The sequence below is a fragment of the Amblyraja radiata genome, chromosome 7, assembly GCF_010909765.2.
Source record: "Amblyraja radiata isolate CabotCenter1 chromosome 7, sAmbRad1.1.pri, whole genome shotgun sequence".
NCBI classification, from domain to species: domain Eukaryota; kingdom Metazoa; phylum Chordata; class Chondrichthyes; order Rajiformes; family Rajidae; genus Amblyraja; species Amblyraja radiata.
Window position 1 is genome coordinate 64,493,115 of NC_045962.1, and position 16,478 is coordinate 64,509,592.

The 16,478-nt window shown below is 42.0% G+C and overlaps 1 protein-coding gene across 1 annotated transcript in view; it reads right to left on the reverse strand.

Moving 5' to 3' along the window:
* Positions 1-16,478, reverse strand: part of lrp1b (LDL receptor related protein 1B) — a 1,292,371-nt gene that overhangs the window by 175,969 nt on the left and 1,099,924 nt on the right. The gene's annotated exons all lie outside the window — the stretch shown is intronic.

Genomic DNA, 16,478 nt, shown 5'->3' on the forward strand with positions numbered 1-16,478 from the left:
AGACTTCTTACTGAATAAATAAAGTCACACATAAGTGCAAATCTTGGTCACCATTGCTATGAGGATCTATATGATCAAAAATAGGGTACTGATTGAACATAAATAAATCCTAATCTATATAATTTAAGCAAAACAAATGTAACACTATAGCTGAGCTCCAATAAATTTGATAGGGAGAATATGGATGCCGAGATAGATCTTCACTCACAATTCAGTGTGCCCAGAGGCAGCTTGGAGTTAAGAAATCTTCAAGAGAAATTAAATATTGAGATGTATTCAAGATTTATAACATTGCTATATCAACTGCTTGAAACATATAGAATTGTGGTAATCAAAACTCTACCACAAAATGCTTGACAAGCAAAAGATCAACAAAGGAAAATAACAATAAATCAATAAATCCACTAATTATGGTACCATTAATATTATGTAATGTTCAGCAGAATTTAGTTCTTGTCGTGTTTCAACAGATTTCCATTGATTTGTTCTCAACAATCGAATTTTCCTGTTCCCGGTATTGGTTTGCATGTCAGCCTGAGGCAGGGCGCATGCAAAGTAAAACACTATGGACATGTAGATATTCAATTTTAGATTATGTTTGTTATCACTCATGTTTAGTTTTCAAGATTTAATGTAACTTTATCTCTTCCAAAAGCTTGATATGGGACAGAAAAAATAACATAAACACTACGGCACAGGAACATTTCCCTTGGCCGGCCATCTCTGCTCCAACTATGATACCAATCTAACTAATCTGATTTTGCTGCACATCATCCACTTTATACCCTGCCTTTTCATATCTCCCTGCATGCCTCTTACACATTGCAATTCTATCTGTTTCTATCCCTTCCCTGGCAGCGTATTCCAGGCAAACATGTAAAAGAAATTGTGAAGACATTTATGTATTCCATAATCCACTTTTTTTTGTGGTCCATCTCTGTGTAAAAAAAAAAGCCTCACATACCTCCTTTAACCATTCTCTTTTTCACCTTAAAACAATGTTCTCTTGTACTTAAGAATTCAGCCCCGAGGGAAAAAAGTAGCTACCCTTTCTATGCCTTTCCAAATTTTACACACATATATCATAGAGGTATTTTACATATTTCTATGCATGTAAATGCATTTTACGATTTGGTCAAGACATATATTATACTGATATGGTTTCACAAAGTTGGAGTACTGTCCCCAAGCAAACATTAATAACGAGTCAGAGTTAATTTAAGGTAAGAGGTTTATATGGAAATTGAGGACTGCTTTTAAACCCACACACTGGAATCTGGAACTCACTGGCTGAAGGAGGGGGAGGGGCTCAAAAATAGTCCCCACTTTTCACAGGAAGAAGATATTACATATGAGACTAAAGCCCAAGAATTGTGAGTGGGATCTTGATGGATATCTCTTTTTCTGCTTGTAAAGGCACGAAAAGATGAACATGCATAGATCAGTACAACACAATAAAAAGGCAGTGGCCCTTCAGCACATAATGTCTTTGATGAACATGATGTCAAATTGAACTACTCTTCTCTACCTGCACATAATCCACATCACTCCATTCCTTACACATCCATGTGCCTATCCAAAAGGCTTCTAAATGACACAATCACATTGCTTTCAAACCATTGGCTCTGGCAGTGTGTTCCACGCACCCACCAGTCTGTGTATAAAAAATGTTCCACACAACTCCTTTAAACCTCGTCCTCTCACCTTAAAGCTATACCTCTGGTATTTGACATTTACACCCTTGGAAAAAGATTATGAGTGTCTACCTATCTATGGATCGCATAATTTTATAAACTTCTATCAAGTCTCTCCTCAACTTTTAACACTCCAAAATAAAACAATCCAACCTCTTCTTATAGCTAATACCTGCTCAACCAGACAACACCCCATAAACCTCTTCTGCATCCTCTCCAAAGCCTCCACATCCTTTTAATGGAGAGGGACCAGAACTCTTGCCATAGAGCGAGTACAGAGAAGGTTCACCAGACTGATTCCTGGGATGGCAGGACTTTCATATGAAGAAAGATTGGATAGACTTGGCTTGTACATGCTAGAATTTAGAAGATTGAGGGGGGATCTTATAGAAACTTACAAAATTCTTAAGGGGTTGGACAGGCTAGATGCAGGAAGATTTTTCCCGACGTTGGGGAAGTCCAGAACTAGGGGTCACAGTTTAAGGATAAGAGGGAAGTCTTTTAGGACCGAGATGAGAAAATCATTTTTTACACAGTGAATCTGTGGAATTCTCTGCCACAGAAGGTGGTTGAGGCCAGTTCATTGGCTATATTTAAGAGGGAGTTAGATGTGGCCCTTGTGGCTAAAGGTATCAGGGGGTATGGAGAGAAGGCAGGGATGGGATACTGAGTTGAATGATCAGCCATGATCATATCGAATGGCGGTGCAGGCTCGAAAGGCCGAATGGCCTACTCCTGCACCTATTTTCTATGTTTTCTATGTTTCTAACTGCACACAGTACTTCAAATATGACCTAAAACTGCAACATGATTCTTACAGTCCAAAGAAGGTAAGCATAACTTGAGCTTTAACCATTCTATCAACTTGTGTTTCCCTCTTTCAGGGAGCGATGGACTTTGTCTGCAAGATCCCTCTCTACATCAATGCCCATAAGAATCCTGCCATTAACTGTAAACTTTCCCCTAAAATTTGACCACCCCCAATACAACACGTAACATCTGCCGAGATGAAATTCCATCTGCTATTTCTCTGCGCATATCTGTAACTGATCTATATCTTGCTGCATCCTTTGACAGACTTCGGCACAGTCTTCAACTCCACCTATTTTTGTGTCACCCATTAACATTTTCTCCAAGGACAGACACAAAGTGCTAGAGTAACTCAGTGGGTCAGGCAGCATCTCTGGAGGAAAAAGGATGGGTGACATTTTGCCTCGAAACACTTCTTCAAACGTCATCAATCTTTTTCTTCATTTGATTGTGCCTGAACCACGAAGTTACTCCAGCACTTTGTGTTTACCTTCGATATGAACCATCATCTGCAGTAACTTTGCACACATTTTCTCCAAGTTGTTTATAATTATCGCAAACATGTGACGTTCCAGTAATAATCACTGAAAAATACCACTGGTCACAGACATCTGGCCAGAATCATACCCTTCCACCAATAACTCTGTCCTCCATAGGTAAACCAGTTTTGAAATGCAAATTCTCCATGGATCCAATGCATTTTAGTCTTCTGGATCACTTCATCATGAAAGACCTTTCCAAATGCCATACTACAGTCCATGTGGACACCATCCACTGCCCCACCCTCATTAATCACCTTCACATTCTCAAAAAACAATCAAGATTGTAAGACATGGCTACCCACACAGAGCCATGCTGACTGGCAGTAATTATCCCATTCTCTTCCAAATGCGAGTAAATCCTATCTCAAGAATCCTCTCCAATAGCTTTCTTGCCATAGAGGTGTGGATCGCTGGCCTTTACTTCCCAGATTTTCCTAATTTTACTTCTTATACAAAGGAACAATATTCGCTACTCTCCAGTTGTCTGGGACCATAATGGTGACTAGAGAGGATACAAAGGTATTTGTCAAGCCCCGAGAACAATTTTCCCTCTTGTTTCTCTCAGTGAACTGGGATAGGTCCCATCAGGTCATGAGGAATTTATCCACTTTAATGCTCTTCAAGAGACTCACCACCTCATTCTTGATCTCAAATTGCCAGAACATATTAATGTACCCTGCACTAATCTTATTATCCTTCATGTTTTCCCCCTGGTGAATACCAGTGCAGACTACTCAATACCTCGCTTACATCCTCTGACTCCATGCATATCCTCCAACTCGGTGTCAGGAGCATCACTTTAAAAGTTAGAAAAGCAGCAAATCAGTGTCCTGTTGTAGTACCCATTCAGTTTAATGCAGTATGTTATAACTATAACCAGTTACCTTTAAATTTTATCTGCCTGTAATTATGTGGGAGGGATTTATTACGTAGTCGGAGGCGTGTTTGAGGCTGCAATTCCCGCGAAGACGCGCTAGTAGTTTTTAGTTTAGTTTGAAGAAGAAGCATGGGGGAGAGGTCACAGCTTTCCACCATGCACGGGTTCCACCATGCACGAGTCTGACTATGAGTAAGATCAAAATGTACTTAAACAAGAAGTTTGGGATGAATATCTTACTGCTTTTACGACAATAAAGAAACTATTAATTAAGAGACTGTGTTTTGAAGATTTATCTTTCGACGACATTGAACATCTGCGTATCGATTCTTATTGTACAGAGCCCTAGTGAGATCACACCTGGAGTATTGTGTGCAGTTTTGGTCCTCTAATTTGGGGAAGGACATTCTTGCTATTGAAGGAGTGCAGCGTAGGTTTACAAGGTTAATTCCCGGGATGGCGGGACTGTCATATGCTGAGAGAATGGAGCAGCTGGGCTTGTACACTCTGGAGTTTAGAAGGATGAGAGGGTATCTCATTGAAAAATATAAGATTGTTAAGGGTTTGGACACGCTAGAGGCAGGAAACATGTTCCCGGTGTTGGGGGGATCCAGAACCAGGGGCCACAGTTTAAGAATAAGGAGTAAGCCATTTAGAACGGAGACGAGGAAACACTTTTTCTCACAGAGAGTGGTGAGTCTGTGGAATTCTCTGCCTCAGAAGGCAGCGGAGGTAGTTTCTCTGGATGCTTTCAAGAGAGAGCTACATAGAAACATAGAAACATAGAAAATAGGTGCAGGAGTAGGCCATTCGGCCCTTCGAGCCTGCACCGCCATTCAATATGATCATGGCTGATCATCCAACTCAGTATCCTGTACCTGCCTTCTCTCCATACCCCCTGTTACCTTTAGCCACAAGGGCCATATCTAACTCCCTCTTAAATATAGCCAATGAACTGGCCTCAACTACCTTCTGTGGCAGAGAATTCCAGAGATTCACCACTCTCTGTGTGAAAAATGTTTTTCTCTAGCTAGATACGGCTCTTAAAAATAGCGGAGTCAGGGGATATGGGGAGAAGGCAGGAACGGGGTACTGATTGGGGATGATCAGCCATGATCACATTGAATGGCGGTGCTGGCTCGAAGGGCCAAATGGCCTTCTCCTGCACCTATTGTCTATTATGTTGTGTTTGACACAGGGAAACACCCAACTGTATCAACATGGGAACGATTCACAGAAATCTTATAATTTCATTGAGAAAAATGATCTGTTCCAAGTAAAAGCCAGTCTTGCATGGCCAACGCCTAAAAAAAAAGAACATTGATTGTATTTCTCAGCTACAGTGAATAGTTGTGTTGGCTGGCTATGAAAATAGAAGCATATGAAGGTTTTTATCTTGGCAGGTCTGCTGTAATTCATTTAACATTTTGCAGTAAAATTTTGCAGTGGCAGACCATATCAGAGACTCCATTTTTTACACACCTTCCCAAATGCCAACATATTTCTATGTCATTATCTTCTCTGCAATTTCCATTCCGTATTAATGTCAGGGGAATTGAAATCCTTTTCTGTCACGTTATCTTTCATAAATTTGCAAACATACTTGCTCTTCTATCCTCGCATGATTATTTAGTGAATGTAGTGTAATCCCAACTGTGCAGCAGACCTTTCTTGCTTTTCAGTTCAATTCCTATGACTCCCATTGCTGCATTTCTAAAATATCATGCATCCTCATAACCAATGCTCTTTCTTTAGCTAATATTACATGCTTGTTACTCGCTCTTTATCCCAACGGAATATTACTTGAAACCTCAGTGAAGAGGAATGCCAAACTAACACTCCTGCAATATTATTATATTATTATCATAACATCTGCACTATTATTAATTGACGGATAGGTGTATGCAATCAGCAATAATGCTCTTGAAAAGCATTAAGGTGGATAAGTTCTCGTGGCCCGATGGGACCTATCACAGTTTACTATATTTCCTAACACTTCCTGAATTTAAATATATACCATTAAACAACACCTCTTTAAAATATTTGCTTTCCCAGTTTTCTTATTATTCTCCTAGTTTCTACATCCAGCTTTGGCATTCTCCCTTCCAAATTCTGCTTGGGTGATCATCTCCAAGAACATTTTTTAAATCTCCCAATGGTATTAGTCAACCTCCTTACATGATGTTAGTCTCTGCCCATTAAGATCCATCAGGAGAGGTCATGTTTCTCCAAGAATGTGAGTCTTCCATCCTGCATAAACTCGGCAACTATATACAGTTCTACTTCCACAGCATACTCTGTGATTCCGCTTTGACATCAACATATTTCAAGTATTATTTTAAGAGCTTGGAAATAATCTGAAGCATTGCTGAAATACAACACAACTGGGCTCTATCCAAATACAGTTACAGATATGGAACATAGAAACATAGAAAATATGTGCCGGAGTAGGCCATTCTGCCCTTCGAGCCTGCACCGCCATTCAATATGATCATCGCTGATCATCCAACTCAGTATCCCATACCTGCCTTCTCTCCATACCCCCTGATCCCTTTAGCCACAAGAGCCACATCTAACTCCCTCTTAAATATAGCCAATGAACTGGCCTCAACTGTATGTTGAGGCAAGTATATATATGCCAAGTGCATATGTGTATAAATGTATATATATGCTAAGTGCCCACTTACTGGTTAAATCACAGAAAGCAGAGCTAAACTCAAATAATTACATACCTCTTAAAATCCCACGATCTCCCATATAAAAATGTGGAAGGAGCGCACTCTTATCCTGTGAGCTTGTGTTATTCAAGAGAATACGGCAGACCTTAGTTCAGTTCAGTTTAGTTTATTGTCACGTGTACCGAGGGTACAGTGAAAAGTTTTTGTTGCGTGCTATCCAATCAGCAGAAGGACAATACGTGAATAAAATCGAGCCATTTATAGTATATAGATACAAGGTAAGGGAATAACATTTAGTGGAAAGTAAAGCCAACAAAGTCCAATCAAGGATAGTCTGAGGGTCACCAAGTAGGTAGATAGTAACTTCAACTGATTACAGATTGTAACTTCAACTCTGTATTCTCTCTAATAATGCAAATCCATTCATTTATAATTTCAAAAACATTGTATAAAGTCAGTACAAAATTCTGCATTGAATTTATCTTCTTGTGATGGACACAAAATGCTGGAGTAAGTCAGCGAGGCAGGCAGCATCTCTGAATAGAAGGAATGGGTGGTGTTTCAGGTCGAGACCCTTCTCCAGCCAGTATGAAGAAGAAGGGTCTCAACCCGAAATGTCACCCATTCTTTCTATCCAGAAATGCTGCCTGCCCTGCTGACTTACTCCAGCATTTAGTGTCTAGCTTTGGTGTAAACCAGAATCTGCAGTTCCTTGCTACACACGTACCTTCTTGTGACTTGTAAACATTAGGTTAATGAGATGATCCATCAGTTTGTTATATCAGATGATGGAATTGCTAAAACTCACAATATTATTTATAAGAACAATTTTTAATCAAATTATGTATTCCATTGCCTGTTGTTAGGCACAATCCTCTGGTCTCTTCATTTGGTTTTAATAGGAACACTTGAATGTTTTTTTAATGGTCAATTTGTGATGTATTAATGGTCTCCAGCTCCCCAAAGCTGATGAAATGCACTATATGTTCAATTTCTGATGTTCCTACGCTCACTCTGCTGAATACAAATGAAGGAAAAAATCTAGAATTTCTTTAGGCACAGTACATGCTTCAGCTGCATGGTTTTGACTCCACAATGATGGAATCTGTCCCCACGGACAAAAACAGCTCATCGAAGGAGCTGGGACTGTTTTCTGTTATGAGGGCAGATCTGCAATGTCAAGTCATGATTCTGAATAAGGGATTATCCAATTTTAATACTATCCAAGTCACTTGATCTAAAAAAGGACAGTGCTAATTGTATACATGGATGCTGATTGCTCAGGTGTATAATCTCCTTTTGCCAATGTTGTGCAAGAATTTGTATCATTACTCCGAGCACTTTATTTCCCCCTCTCCTTTACAGCCTTCTGGGTCCCAAACAGAAAGCAGATGATTCTATGTTTCTTGGTTTTGCATTCCCACCGGATTTAAAAAAAATATGCATTCAATTCAAGTACAAACTGGAACTCCTGAAAGGAAACAATGGTACCCTCTGTTGCCTTGGAAGAACAGGTGCTTTTATTTTTGGAGATGGAAATGCAAAATGATTTTAGCAGGAACAAAAACAAAAATGCTAGAAGAATTCATCCTCTCACGTAGAACTTGTGGAAAGAGAAAACAGTCAACATTTTGACTTAGTGACTCTTCCTCAGAACTGAGGACAGAGAGGGGATGGGGAAATGAGAAGGGCCGCTGACCCAAGGCTTTGACTGGTTTTACATTCCACAGATGGTATGTGACCTGCTAAGATCTTCCAATATTTACACTTTCATTTCAGATTCCTGCATCTGCAGTTTTAATTATTTACCAATGCTGTTGATTTTGCAGAATCAGTGCATATTTTCCACTTTGTTTCAGGATTATAGCTGGATATTTTTCTGAACTAAAAGATTTATTCAGTTTGTTACTGATTCTACCCACTGTGGTTCAAATAGGGCACAACTGAAAGATGCAAAAATACACGCATTTGCCGGAAAATCGAGGCTCACCATGATACTGCAGCCAGTATTCTCCTTTTACAGCATCCCAGACAAGTTATCCTTTCTCTATATTAATTCAATCATCAGATTAATGTTTACTGTTTGCATTCAGGATGATGGGTTGAACAGACTTACAGCTCTAAGGCCTGAGTACCCCCAAACCCATTTATTGATCCAGCTTCAGTTTTCTCAACTGCCACCTCAACAATTATGCATTCATTCACGTTCCATAATAAGAAACACTTTCAGAGCAATACTGTTACTACAACTTCAAATACTAAATTAATTTTGTAAGAATGCTATCCATTGTGATCCCTGTAAAATTCGCTCATGGAATTGAATTGTATTTCAGCGCCATAACCATCCTTACTGTACATTTTCTCCATGTCATTTCCTTCAATATCTTTTAAGTGAATCCATAGATTACTTCTTCAATCAGAAATCTCCAGCCATTAAAGTGATGTATTGCACTACACAGCTTCAGTCCTCAAAAGAGTTCAGTCAGAGAAAGTGGCAGGTTGTTTCACCTCCTTTGAATCCTTATGATATGCTGCCTTAAATTGATTTACTGTCCAAAATAATTTGGGTAAAATAGTTTGAACCATACCAAGAAATGAATTCTTCCAGTGTCGAGTAACATCAACTTCATAGCTTAATCAATCAATTGTGGGTAAATGCTGAAGAAAAGGTCCTATAGTGGAGCAGTTAAAATTTGCTGGATGTAGCCCATGCAATGTTAACCTGCAATTTTACTTCGGAGTCACGTGAGGGACTCCATGAAGTGCCCGCTAGTCCGCATGCACGTCATTACGCTACACGCATTGTACGAGTCATTTCGATGGAGGAAGGACATTCCTCCTAAACGGCTGGTGTATAAAACCAGCGAAGACAGGTAAGAGATCTACGTATTTTCTTACCTCTAGGATGGACAGAAGACGAACCAAAGCTGCAAAAAAGCTGGCGGGGGAAAGCTGTGCAGGAACGGGCAGCCAGCGGCGGCAGACGGCAGGGCTGTCACCATTGTCGGGAGCACCTGTGCCGGAGCTAGCCTCACCACCGGCGGGTGGAAAGGCTAAACGTAAAACCGACAGAGCCGTTCTTTCGGACGACTCGGATTTCGAACAGCCCCACGCCACCTAGGCTCAGGGGCCTATGGGGCTGAAGGAATTGGAGGAGCAGCAAGCGACCAGTGACCGAGATCACTGGAACGCGTTTGAGCTGCGGGACCAGCGACCGCGAGCGGTCAGTGCTCGAAAGCTCTGTACCGCGTTGGAGCGGCAGCTGGTCCAGGACAAGCCGCAAGAGCCAGGTGCCCGAGAGCACTGGACGAAAATGGAGCGGCTGATGGAGGCAATACTCCAGAGGGGGTCTGGCTCTACTGGGCAGACATTCAGCCCCTCTGCAGTACCTTATTCAGGGCTGTATTCGGCGTCTATTGCCTCCCAGGACAGCATAGCGGGGCAGATTTGGACTGACCCTGAACAGGAACTAATGGAAAACTCAGTGCAAGGGGTGAGTGGGAACTTACTTGAAATGGTGGCTCAGTTCGCAAAACCAGAACTCACAGGGGATAATTTACCAGCCAGGTTAGCGGCAAATATTAATTACATGTCCCTGAACCAGCTACAGGGACAAGCCCTAGTTGACACCATGGGGCATCACTTGCAATCTGGAAACTGTAAATCCCTTAATGTCCCAACCGTGAACGCATGTATTTGGAAGCATGTAGGAGCAAGCATCAGGACAAGGGATGTCTTACTGCAAAAAGTACTTAAAACCCTCACCGCAGGGATAACAGCATTCACACGAACCCTGGATGAGGAAGATATGAATCAACACCAGAAAGATGCCCTGGCCCTCTTCTGTAATACCCAATATGAACTAAATAGTATCAGAAAGAAGAGCATACAGCCGGTACTAGACCCAAAATTTGCAGGATTATGCAGAACGGAAACGACCACCGAAAAGACTTACCTGTTTGGAGGGGACCTACCAAAACAGGTAAAAGATTTGGACGAAGAATCCAAAGCCCTGGGAATCATAAAAGCAACCAAACGCCACCCCCAGAAGTACCACCCCTATGCACTCATGGGTCGCAAGGACTACTCCGGGGAACAGTCGAGGGCAAGACCAATCCAACAGCGGTCTTTTTTTTTAGGACATGGCCCAGGCCGGCCCTCGTGGAAGGTGCACCCATCTACAACAACACAAATCAAGACACCGGGGCCTCAACGTCCTCGGGGACAAGGGAAGAAATAAGACCACTGGTAACCATAGAGGTAGGTGGGTCTGGTCCCTTACTTATTAATGAAAGCATGGGTGTTGGTGGCAGATTACACTTTTTTCTGGATGCATGGTATAAGTTAACATCAGATACTTATATCCTAAGCAGTATCCAGGGATACACGAGCAGTTCTTACAACCACGTAATCCTCCAGTCCAGCATGTACCGAACAGAGTGTTCAGGCTTAAGGGCGAAGATAAAGCAAAAGCACATGCTGAACTGCAGAGACTCCATAAAATGGGGATAATTGAACAAACCCAACACGAACCTTTAGAATTCGTGTCCAACATTTTTATTAAACATAAGAAAGATGGTGGTTGCCGCATCATCATAGATTTGAGTAATTTGAATGTTTTTGTAAAATATATTCACTTCAAAATGGAAACCTTTGCTACTGCTAAACTATTAATCTCCAAAGGTTACTATATGGCAAGCATTGATTTAAAAGATACTTACTATTCAGTACTCATAACAGGTGACCACAGACGTTATTTGAAATTTAATTGGATGGATCAACACTGGCAATACAGAGCACTACCAAATGGTCTTACTTCTGCAACTAGGTTATTTACTAAAATATTAAAACCAGCCTTAGCTTTCCTACGGGAACATAAACACATTGTGATAGCTTATTTGGATGATATACTTATATTGGGCAAAAGGGTAAAACAAGCAGAATTAACAATAACAGCCACCATACAATTATTTGAAAGCCTAGGATTCATTATCCATCCAATTAAATCTAAATTGAAACCTTCAACAACAATGGATTTCTTGGGATTTACCATTAACTCAGTTCTTATGTCAGTGACTTTGCCACAAGACAAAGCTATAGCCCTCGAGGAGGATTACAGCAAAATCGTTGACACAAGAAAACCATCTATTAGACAGGTGGCGAGAATGATTGGCAAGATAATAGCAGCTTTTCCAGCTGCACAATTCGGACCTTTATATTATCAGAATTTACAAAGGGCAAAAATAAGAGCTCTAAAATACAATGGAGGTCATTTTGATAGACCTATGGAACTACCAAAATAAGCCATATTAGAACTACAATGGTGCAAAGAAAACATTAGGCATTGTTCCAATCCAATCATTATCAGCAATCCGTCTATCACACTACAAGCGGATGCTAGTGCTCTCGGATGGGGTGCCACGGATTCCATCACCAGCTGTGGTGGGAGATGGAATGAACAGGAGTCATCATTACTACACACTTTGGGCATAAATTACTTAGAAATGTTGGGAGCTTTTCACGGCCTTAAGTCATATTGCTTAGGGTTATCTCACCAGCATGTAAGATTACAAATTGATAACACCACTGTGGTAGCATACATCAACCACATGGGTGGAAACAAATCGACATCATGTGACAATCTGGCAAACAAGATCTGACAATGGTGTATCCGCAGAGGAATTTGAATATCAGCTACCTACTTACCAGGTAGACAAAACTTAGTGGCAGACACCAGGTCACGCAAATTCAATGAGAACATCGAATGGATGTTGGACAAAAAAGTATTTGCTGAAATTACAGCACGATACGGAACACCAGATGTCGATCTATTCGCATCCAGGCTTAACCACAAAGTGCCAAAATATGTATCATGGGAACCAGACCCTGGGGCAGCAGCTACAGATGCTTTTTTGCTGCATTGGGGGAAATTGTTCTTTTATGCATTCCCTCCCTTCTGCCTCATCAGTCGGGTACTAAGTAAGATAAGACAAGACTCTGCATCTGATATCTTAATAGTACCCGATTGGCCTACCCAACCATGGTTCCCAGTGGTACAGGAGATGATATTAGAACCTCACATCACCATTCAACACAGACCGGATCTACTGGTAAATCCAGCAACTAGGACGTCATCCTTGTCATCGTCACATTAACGTTTTGGTTTGTAGAGTCTGAAAGCTCCTTTATTACACCTGGGCTTAACAACGAGAGCTATGAACATGATCGCTGGAGCCCAGCGAGAGTCAACAAAAAATCAATACCTAGTATATATCAGAAAATGGCACAGGTATTGCAACCAGAACAACATTATCCACAGACCTACGAACATTCAACCGGTATTGGAATTTCTGGTAAATTTACACCATGACGAACGACTTACGTACAGCGCCATCAACTGTGCCAGAAGTGCTCTGTCTACCTACCTCTGGAGAGAAACGGAACGACAGACTGTGGGGTCACACCCTTTGGTAACCAAGCTCATGAGGGGCATATTCAATGCTAACCCTCCTAAGGCCAGATATTCCCATATATGGGACGTTGGCATCGTTCTGAATCTACTAAGGAACTGGACTCCAGCCACTAGCCTGTCATTACAGACTTTGACCTTAAAAACGGTCATGCTGATGGCATTGGTCACAGCACAAAGGGCGCACTCCCTACACACATTGAGGCTGGATAACATGACCAGTTCGCAGGGAAATTTACATTTTTACATCCAGGAACTGGTAAAACAGAACAGACAGGGGTCGGCAGGCCTAAAAGTGATTTTCAATAACTACCCTGCAGATGAGCGACTGTGTGTGGTAACACATCTAAAAGAATACATTAAACAAACCAAAACCATCAGAGGCACAGAAAAGGCACTGCTCATTAGCCACAGACAGCCTCATAAACGAATAACAAATCAGACCATTTCCAAATGGATAAAACAAGTACTTACTAAAGCAGGTATAGATACTAATTGTTTTAAATGTCACTCCACCAGGGCTGCAGCTACGTCGGCAGCATACAAGTTGGATGTTCCATTGGATCAGATCCTCAAGACGGCAGGATGGTCATCAGAAGGAACTTTCCGTAAATTTTATAATAAACCAGTGGAGGAAACTGGAACTTTTTCAAAAACTATTTTAAGTTCTGTAATATAATTTGTCCCCATGAATATACGGGGTTTTATGATTTCTTTTGTTAATAAATTTGTTTGTTGCATCTACATACCGTATGGATGTCGAATATATTTCTCCCCTATACCAAGGCAGATGTGTGTCATGGACTCGTCCACGGCAAGAATCACAGAGCTTTGAAATCTTCATGGAGTCCCTCACGTGACTCCGAAGTAAAATAGTAAGATTAAACAAGAACTTACCAGTTCGAAGTTTGATCTGTATTTTATGAGGAGTATCGTTGAGGGAATACATGCCCTCCGCTCCCACCCTGGATCATAAACTTGACTGGTATCTTTTTCGCTAATCTTACTATGTTTAAGTCATTACAGGTATCTGTGATTCACACCGCTGCTTTGAAGAATGACGCGCATGCGGACTAGCGGGCTCTTCATGTATTCCCTCAACGTTACCACTCATAAAATACAGATCAAACTTCAAACTGGTAAGTTCTCGTTTAATCTTACTATTGTAAGGACAAGGAATGCCAACTACCTCAGGTTGCATGACTCTTCTTTGAATATGCAGATTAAATATTTCCCCTCACGGCAAATGTTTGACGGTGGAATCAAAAGAACATTTTTAAGGTGATTTTTTAACATGATTTTTGGGATAAGGAGATGACCCTCGTATCTTACCCTTCCCATTTAAATAATTGCCTGCATGATTTAACTGCCGCGTAACAGCCCCTACAATGTCTCATGCCATCAGCACAATTCCCACCCAATGCCATGGTTACATTTCTCCCCCTTTCAAGCAGGGCTAGGTTGAATAATAACTTACAGGTTAGGCCAAAAATGAGGCTAACACATTTTTATTTGAATGAAAGATACAACATAGAAACATGCCATTTGGGCCATTGGGTCCATGCCAACCATCAATCACCCATTCACACCAGTTCTATATAAACCCACTTTCACTGCACACTCCATTCCCTGCACACTCGAGGTGATTTACAGAGGCCTATTAATTTACAAACCTGCGTATCTTTTGGATGTGGGAACAAACTGGAGCACACAAAGGAAACACATATGGTCACAGGGAGAACGTGCAAACTCAAAGGTATCAAAAGTCAAAGGTATTTTATTGGTCACATTCACATACACCGAGGTGTAATGAAGTGAAATGCTTTTTGCCATTTTGCAGCACACAAAAAAAGAATACAGACATAACACCAATGAGAGTCTTAAACACAAAGAACATCCCCCCACAATGGTTCCCATTATGAGGGAAGGCACAAAGTCCAGTCCCCAACCACAGTTCACCCATAGTCGGGCCTATTGAGGCCTCCACAGTTGCCTCTACGGAGGCCCGATGTTCCTGGCCGTTCTCGCCGGGTGGTGGTGCTCTGGCGTCGGGAGAGTCCTCACAGCGGCATGGGAACCCTGGAACGGCCGCCTCCGTACTGGCAAGGCGACAAGGCCGCGCCGGTTGGAGCTCCACAACTGGCGATCTCGTCGTGAGATCCCAGGCTCCCGGTGTAAAGTTCAGCGCCGCCGCCCGCAGCTGGCCGCTCCACAGTACCGCAGATCCGCGATGTTTTACCCGGCGGTCTCAGCTCACCGGATCTCCAGCGCGGCGACCCAGGCAAGGCATCGCCCGCTCCACGATAACGCTCCAGCGCCGTGCCGCCGCCGAAGCCGAGGTTCTGTGCGGTCCGCGACAGGAAACGCCGCTCCAGGCCCGCTGGTAGGCCGCGAGGACGGGTCGAAGCTGCAGCCCGGAGAAAGGCTGCTTCTCCGACCAGGTAGGGACCCTGAAAGGCAGTTTCCCTGTCCCCCTCCCCCCCCACACAAAAAAGTCTAGACCTCCAAACAAAACACTTTAACTAACTAAAAATAAAAATAAAACGGTGAAAAGACAGACAACTGCTGGCAGGGCAGCCGTGCACAGGACAGTGCACACAGCGCACACGACTCTACACAGAAAGCACCTGAAATCAGGATCAAACCCCGGTCTCTGGCACTAGGAGGCACTATGCCACTGTGCCACATTGAAATGGTATCACTGAAGTTGGTCATCGGGCAGCAATGTGATAAGAATGCTCCGCTCACATTATCGCTGCCTTCTCTAATTCCATTCCTGGAGGAAATTATCCATTGACCCTGCATGCTGATGATTGCATGCATTCTGAGGACACCAAATTTACAATTTTAAACTTAGAAACATATGTAAATTACTGGCTGTGTTGTACCTGTGTTTGGTATCATGTTCTTATGCCACGTTGTACCACACATGTATTTTGACTGAATGTCAAAGATTGTGGTAGGCGTGAGATTCATTGCGGATCCCTGTACATCCATCAGATTATAAACAGTGACGCACATGATTTTGTGGAAAGTAGTTGGTTCATAAAGTTAAGGAAATCTCCTCTTGTGGTTTTGTGGAAATGGATAAGTCTGTACACACTGTGGAACAGTACATCATTCACAGTTTCAATGCGGCTGCATATCGATCTTTGGGTAATGCCTACTAAATTGCCACCAAATGATTGGATTGAGCCAGCGGGGAAAGAGGAATTAGGTGGTTTAGAGTTTACAGCTGCAGGCAAGCAGTGTTACTCACAGGGGAAACCATTAAATAATTTGATACTACCTGACAATTCAGTCATTTTTTCTCCAAACTGAACATTCTTCAAAACAGCTGCAAGGCAAAACTGCTCGGGAAACTTTCCTTTCAGGATTTAGCTATTGTCCATTCTCTAGACCAGTGGT